Raw genomic sequence first — 8,842 nt, forward strand, 5'->3', positions numbered from 1 at the left:
AAACCCTTGGCAAGACATACCAAGGAAAAAAGAGAAAGAACTCATATAAACAAAATCCAAAATGAAAGAGGAGAAACCACCATGGACACCATAGATATACAAAGAATTATTGTAGATTATGATGACCTGTGGTGGCACAGTGAATGGGGTGTCGACCTGGAAGTGCTGAGGTCACTGGTTCAAAACTCTAAGCTTGCCTGGTCAAGGCACATATAAGAGTTGATGCTTCCAGCTCCTCTCCCTGACTCTCTCCTCTCTCTCTCTCTCTCTCGCTCTCTCTCTCTCTCCTCTCTAAAATGAATAAATAAAATTTTTTAAAAAAGAAAAAAATTTTTAAAAAAAAGAATATTATGAACAACTTTATGCCACTAAATTCAACAACCTAGAAGAAATGGATAAATTGCTAGAACAATACAACCTTCCTAGACTGAGTCAAGAAGAAGCAGAAAGCCTAAACAGACCTATTAATACAGAAGAAATAGAAAAAACCATTAAAAACCTCCCCAAAAATAAAAGTCCAGGCCCTGACGGCTATACCAGCGAATTTTATCAAACATTCAAAGAAGACTTGGTTCCTATTCTACTCAAAGTCTTCCAAAAAATTGAAGAAGAAGCAATACTTCCAAACACATTTTATGAGGCCAACATAACCCTCATACCAAAACCAGGCAAGGATGGCACAAAAAAAGAAAACTACAGACCAATATCTCTAATGAATACAGATGCTAAAATACTAAACAAAATACTAGCAAATCGAATACAACAACATATTAAAAAAATAATACATCATGATAAAGTGGGATTCATCCCAGAATCTCAAGAATGGTTCAAGATGCATAAAACGGTTAGTGTAATACACCATATCAACAAAACAAAGAACAAAAACCACATGATCTTTTCAATAGACGTGGAGAAGGCTTTCGATAAAATACAACACAATTTTATGTTTAAGGCTCTCAACAAAATGGGCATAGAAGAAAAATATCTCAACATGATAAAGGCCATATATGATAAACCATCAGCTAACATCACATTAAATGGCACTAAACTGAAGGATTTCCCCTTCAATCAGGAACAAGACAGGGTTGTCCACTCTCTCCACTCTTATTTAATGTGGTGCTAGAGGTTCTAGCCAGAGCAATCAGAGAAGACAAAGAAATAAAAGGCATCCATATCGGAAAAGAAGTAAAGGTATCACTTTTTGCAGATGATATGATTCTATACATCAAAAACTCTAAAGAATCTACAAAAAGACTACTAGAAACAATAAGCCAATACAGTAAGGTCGCAGGATACAAAATTAACATACAGAAGTCAATAGCCTTTCTATATGCCAACAATGAAACAATTGAGAACGAGCTCAAAAGAATAATCTCCGTTACGATTGCAACAAAAAAAAAATAAAATACTTAGGAATACACATAACAAAGAATGTAAAAAACTTATATAATGAAAACTATAAACCATTGTTAAGGGAAATCGAAAAAGATATAATGAGATGGAAGAATATACCTTGTTCTCGGTTAGGAAGAATAAATATAATCAAGATGGCTATATTACCCACAGCAATATACAAATTTAATGCAATTCGCATCAAAATTCCAATAACATTTTTTAAAGAAATAGAGCAAAAAATCATCAAATTTATATGGAACTATAAAAAAAAAAACCGAATAGCCAAAGCAATCCTAAAGAAAAATAATGAAATTGTGGCATTACAATACCTGACTTCAAACTATATTATACAACCACGACAATCAAAGCAGCATGGTATTGGCAGAAAAATAGACACTCAGACCAATGGAACAGAATAGAAAACCCTGAAATAAAACCACATATATATGGTCAAATAATTTTTGATAAAGAGGCCAACAACACACAATGAAGAAAAGAAAGCCTCTTCAATAAATGGTGCTGGGAAAACTGGAAAGCCACATGTAAAAAAATGAAACTGGACTACAGTTTGTCTCCCTATACTAAAATTAACTCAAAATGGATCAAAGATCTAAACATAAGACCTGAAACAATAATGTACATGGAAGAAGATATAGGTACTAAACTCATGGACCTGGGTTTTAAAGCGCATTTTATGAATTTGACTCCTAAGGCAAGAGAAGGGGAAGCAAAAATTAATGAATGGGACTACATCAGACTAAGAAGTTTTTGCTCAGCAAGAGAAACTGATAACAAAATAAACAGAAAGCCAACTAAATGGAAAATAATATTTTCAAACAACAGCTCAGATAAGGGCCTAATATCCAAAATATACAAAGAACTCATAAAACTCAACAACAAACAAACAAACAATCCAATAAAAAAATGGGAAGAGGATATGAATAGACACTTCTCCCAGGAAATAATACAAATGGCCAACAGATATATGAAAAGATGCTCATGTTCTTTAGCTATTAGAGAAATGCAAATCAAAACTGCAATGAGATACCACCTCACACCTGTTTGATTAGCTATTATTAACAAGACAGGTAATAGCAAATGTTGGAGAGGCTGTGGAGAAAAAGGAACCCTCATACACTGTTGGTGGGAATGTAAAGTAGTACATCCATTATGGAAGAAAGTATGGTGGTTCCTCAAAAAACTGAAAATAGAACTACCTTTTGACCCAGCAATCCCTCTACTGGGTATATACCCCAAAACTCAGAAACATTGATACGTAAATACACATGCAACCCATGTTTGTTGCAGCATTGTTCACAGTGGCCAGGACATGGAAACAACCAAAAAGCCCATCAATAGATGACTGGATAAAGAAGATGTGGCACATATATACTATGGAATACTACTCAGCAATAAGAAATGATGACATTGGATCATTTACAGCAAAATGGTGGGATCTTGATAACATGATATGAAGCGAAATAAGTAAATCAGAAAAAAACCAGGAACTGCATTATATTATACATAGGTGGGACATAAAAGTGAAACTAAGAGACATTGATAAGAGTGTGGTGGTTACAGGGGGGAGGGGGAAAGGGAGAGGGAAAGGGGGAGGAGGAGAGACACAACGAAAACTAGATAGAAGGTGACAGAGGACAATCTGACTTTGGGTGATGGGTATGCAACATAATTGAATGACAAGATAACCTGGACTTGTTATCTTTGAATATATGTATCCTGATTTATTGATGTCGCCCCATTAAAAAAATAAAATTATTTTTTAAAAAAAGAGAGAATATATTCAAACAAATAATAGACAAGAACTCCCAAAGCATGTGAAAAGAACTAAAACCTCAAATTCAAGAAGCAAACAGCACACCAAGTTATCTTAACCCCAACAAACCTACACCAAGACACATCATAATGAAATTGGCACAAACCAATGACAAAAAAAAAATTCTCAAGGCAGCCAGGTAAAAGAAGAATACAACACATAAAGGAAGGCCTATTAAATTATCATCTGATTTCTCAGCAGAAACTCTACAAGATAGAAGAGAGTGGACCCCAATATTTAAAGTACTGAAAGAGAGAAACTTTCAGCTAAGAATACTATACCCATCAAAGCTATCCTTCAAATATGAAGAAGAAATAAAAATATTCACAAATACAGAAAAGATAAAAAAAAATTATCATCAGAAAACCCTCACTCCAGGAAATACGAAAGGGGGTTTTCCAACCAGATACAAAGAACAAAAAAAATAAACCCACAAGTAAAATCTCCACCAAGAATACAATAAAACCCAAATTAAAACTGTGACAACAAAAACAAAAAAAGGGGGAGAGGACAGAAATTAACACTAGCAAAGGATGATGGAGTGCAGAAACACCCATAAGATAGTGTACTACAATGAATATGGTAGGTACCCTTTTCATTACTTAATGGTAACCACCCTTGAATAAACCACCACAGAAGCACATGATTTAAAAAAAGTAGCAACAGATGAAAGAAGTATGGAATACAAACAAACAAAAACAAAGGATAGAAAAATAAAAGAGAAGAATCAAACAAGATACAAAACTAACAGAAAGCAATTTATAAAACGGCAATAGGGAGCCCACAAATGTCAATAATTACACTAAATGTAAATGAATTAAACTCACTAATAAAAAGGCAGAATGGATTAAAAATAAAATCCAACTGTATGCTGCCTACAAGAAACACATCTAAGCAACAAGGATAAAAACAAATTCAAAGTGAAAGGCTGGAAAACAATATTCCAAGCAAATAAGTTCCAAAACAAGCAGCTGTAGCAATACTTCACTACAAGACAGCAAAAGCACTCAGAGACAAAAATATTCATTTTATAATGACTAAGGGGACACTGAATCAAGAAGACATAACAATTCTTAATATATATGCAACAAACCAAGGAGCACCAAGATATATAAGACAACGACTTATTGACCTTAAAACAAAATCTGACAAAAATACAATCATACTTGGAGACCTCAATACACTGCTGATGGCTCTAGATTGGTCATCCAAACAGAAAATCAAAAAAGATATATTGGCCTTAAATGAAACCATAGAGAACCTGGATATGACAGACATCTACAGGACATTTCATTCCAAAGCAACACAGTATACATTTTTCTCCAGTGTACATGTATCATTCTCAAGAATTGACCATATGTTGACCCACAAAAACAACATCAGCAAATTCAGAAAAATCGAAATTGTACCAAGCATATTTTCTGATCATAAAGCCTTGAAACTAGAATTCAACTGCAAAAAAGAGGGGGAAAAAACCACAAAAATGTGGAAACTAAACAACATACTTTAAAAAATGAATGGGTGAAAGAAGAAATAAGCACAAAGATCAAAAGATATATACAGACAAATGAAAATGACAATACGACATATCAGAATCTCTGGGATGCAGCAAAATAGTAATAAGAGAGAAGTTCACATCACTTCAGGCCTATATAAACAAACAAGAAAGAGCCCAAGTAAACCACTTAACTTCACACCTTAAGGAACTGGAAAAAGAAGAACAAAGAAAACCCAAAACCAGCCAAAGAAAGGAAATAATAAAAATCAGAGCAAAAATAAATGAAATAGAGAACAGAAAAACTATAGAAAACATTAATAAAACAAGGAGCTGGTTCTTTGAAAAGATCAACAAAATTGACAAACCCTTGGCAAGACTCACCAAGGAAAAAAGAGAAAGGACTCATATAAACAAAATCCAAAACGAAAGAGGAGAAATCACCACAGACATCATTGTTATACAAAGAATTATTGTAGAATACTACAAAAAAACTATACGCCACTAAATTCAACAATCTAGAAGAAATGGATCAATTCCTATAACAATACAACCTTCCTAGACTGAGTCATAAAGAAGCAGAAAGCCTAAATAGACCAATTAGCAGGGAGGAAACAGAAAAAACTATTAAAAACCTCCCCAAAAATAAAAGTCCAGGCCCAGATGGTTATACTAGTGAATTCTATCAAACATTCAAAGAAGACTTTGTGCCCTGGCCAGTTGGCTCAGTGGTAGAGCGTCGGCCTTGCGTTCGGGGGGACCCGGGTTCGATTCCCGGCCAGGGCACATAGGAGAAGCGCCCATTTGCTTCTCCACCCCCACCCCCTTTTCCTCTCTGTCTCTCTCTTCCCCTCCTGCAGCCAAGGCTCCATTGGAGCAAAGATGGCCCGGGTGCTGGGGATGGATCCTTGGCCTCTGCCCCAGGCACTAGAGTGGCTCTGGTCGTGGCAGAGCGACGCCCCAGAGGGGCAGAGCATCGCCCCCTGGTGGGCAGAGCATCGCCCCTGGTGGGTGTGCCAGGTGGATCCCGGTCGGGCGCATGCGGGAGTCTGTCTGACTGTCTCTCCCCGTTTCCAGCTTTGGAAAAATACAAAAAAAAAAAAAAAAAAAGACTTTGTTTCTATTCTATTCAAAGTCTTCCAAAAAATTGAAGAAGAAGCAATACTTCCAAACACATTTTATGAAGCCAACATAACCCTCATACCAAAACTTGGCAAGGACAGCACAATAAAAGGAAACTACAGACCAATATTTCTAATGAATACAGATGCTAAAATACTAAACAAAATACTAACAAATCGAATATAACAACATACTAAAAAAATAATACATCATGATTAAGTGGGATTCATCCCAGAATCTCAAGAATGGTTCAACATATATAAAACAGTTAACATAATACACCATTTCAACAAAACAAAGAACAAAAACCACATGATCTTATCAATAGATGCAGAAAAGGCATTCGATAAAATACAACACAACTTTATGTTTAAGACACTCAACAAAATGGTTATAGAAGGAAAGTGTCTCAACATGATAAAGGCCATATATGATAAGCCATCAGCCAACATCATATAAAATGGCAAAAAACTGAGGAATTTCTCCCTTAAATCAGGAACAAGACAGGGTTGTCCACTCATTCCACTCTTATTTAATGTGGTGTGAGAAGTTCTGGCTAGAGCAATGAGACAAGAGAAAGAAATAAAAGGCATCCATATATCAATAGGAAAAGAAGAGGTAGAAGTATCACTTTTTGCAGATGATATGATCGTATACATCAAAAACCCCAAAGACTCTACAAAAAGATTACTAGAAACAAAAAACCAATACAGTAAGGTCGCAGGATACAAAATTAACATAAAAAGTCCATAGTCTTTCTATATGCCAACAATGAAATATTAGAAAACAAATCAAAAACATAATACCCTTTACGGTTGCAACAAAAAAAAAATAAAATACCTAAGAATAAACATAACAAATAATGTAAAGGACATATATAACAAAAACTACAAAGCATTGTTAAGAGAAATCGAAAAAGATACAATGAGATGGATAAATATTCCTTGTTCTTGGATAGGAAGAATAAATATAATCAAAATGGCCATATTACCCAAAGCAATATACAAATTTAATGCAATTCCCATCAAAAGTCCAATGACATTTTTTAAAGAAATAGAACAAAAAATCATCAAGTTTATATGAAACTATAAAAAACCTTAAATAGCCAAAACAATCCTAAGGAAAAAGAATGAAGCTGGTGGCATTACAATACCTGACTTCAAACTATATTATACGGCCATGACAATCAAAACAGCATGGTATTGGCAGAAAAATAGACACTCAGACCAATGGAACAGAATAGAAAATCCAGAAATAAAACCACATATATATGGTCAAATAATTTTTGATAAAGGGGCCAACAACACACAATGGAGAAAAGAAAGCCTCTTCAACAAATGGTGTTGGGAAAACTGGAAGGCCACATGCAAAAAAATGAAACTTGACTACAGTTTGTCCCCTTTTACTAAAATTAATTTAAAATGGATCAAAGACCTAAATATAAGACATGGAACCATAAAGTACATAGAAGAAGACATAGGTACTAAACTCATGGACCTGGGTTTTAAAGAGCATTTTTTAAATTTGACTCCAAAGGCAAGAGAAGTGAAGGCAAAGATAAATTAATGGGACTACATCAGACTAAGAAGTTTTTCCTCAGCAAGAGAAACTGACACCAAAATAAACAGACAGCCAACTAAATGGAAAATGATATTTTCAAACAGCAGCTCAGATAAGGGTCTAATATCCAAAATATACAAAGAACTCATAAAACTCAACAACAAACAATCCAATAAAAAAAAATGGGAAGAGGACATGGACAGACACTTTTCCTAGGAAGAAATACAAATGGCCAACAGATATATAAAAAGATGCTCATCTTTATTAGTTATTAGAGAAATACAAGTCAAAACTACAATGAGATACCACCTCACACCTGTTAGATTAGCTATTCTCAACAAGACAGGTAATAGCAAATGTTGGAGAGGTTGTGGAGAAAAAGGAACCCTCATACACTGTTGGTGGGAATGTAAAGTAGTACAATCATTATGGAAGAAAGTATGGTGGTTCCTCAAAAAACTGAAAATAGAACTACCTTTTGACCCAGCAATCCCTCTACTGGGTATATACTCCCAAAACTCAGAAACATTGATACGTAAAGACACATGTAGCCCCATGTTCATTGCAGCGTTGTTCACAGTGGCCAAGACATGGAAACAACTAATAAGCCCTTCAGTAGAAGACTGGATAAAGAAGATGTGGCACATATACACTATGGAATACTACTCAGCCATAAGGAATGATGACATCAGATCATTTACAACAAAATGGTGGGATCTTGATAACATTATACGGAGTGAAATAAGTAAATCAGAAAAAAACAAGAACTGCATGATTCCATACATTGATGGGACATAAAAATGAGACTAAGAGACATGGACAAGAGTGTGGTGGTTACAGGGGGGGAGGAGGGAAGGAGGAAGAGGGGAAGGGGGAGGGGCACAAAAAACTAGATATAAGGTAACGGAGGACAATCTGACTTTGGGTGATGGGATGCAACATAATTGAATGACAAGATAACCTGAACATGTTTTTTTTTAATATATGTACCCTGATTTATTGATGTCACCCCATTAAAATTAATAAAAATTTATTAATAAAAAATAAAATAAAATAAAAATCCAAAAAAAATAAAAAATAAATTCTTCCTCTAAAATTAACTTACCACTACATTACATTATGCTATTACTGGACTAATATAACACAAAATTAACTAAGTCTCTATATTCTGATAGATTAAATTGGGCCCTGAACAGGCATGTGGAGACAAGTGCCTGATATATTCTCTAAGATGGGGTGTCTCCCCACAAAAAATAAAGTGATGTTATATATATGTTAGTTTATATCTGATCTATGTAAGAAATCAGTGAGAGGTAAAGGGATGGGTGATGAGGAAAGGGGAGTCTTCTCAGGTGCCGATGGTGCTTGCCAAAAAGATAAAGATGTGGAAAGCAGAGAACAAGGAGTCTTTCTGCAAGATTTGGAAATTATAAGAG

At 34.9% G+C, this 8,842-nt stretch overlaps 1 non-coding gene across 1 annotated transcript; it reads left to right on the plus strand.

The window, feature by feature from the left end:
- Positions 1 to 5,433: 5,433 nt before the first annotated feature.
- On the plus strand, positions 5,434 to 5,510 carry TRNAA-UGC (transfer RNA alanine (anticodon UGC)). Its single transcript has one exon. It is a non-coding gene; the product is annotated as a tRNA-Ala (tRNA).
- Positions 5,511 to 8,842: the final 3,332 nt, after the last annotated feature.

This window comes from Saccopteryx bilineata, chromosome 4, assembly GCF_036850765.1.
Source record: "Saccopteryx bilineata isolate mSacBil1 chromosome 4, mSacBil1_pri_phased_curated, whole genome shotgun sequence".
NCBI lineage: Eukaryota > Metazoa > Chordata > Mammalia > Chiroptera > Emballonuridae > Saccopteryx > Saccopteryx bilineata.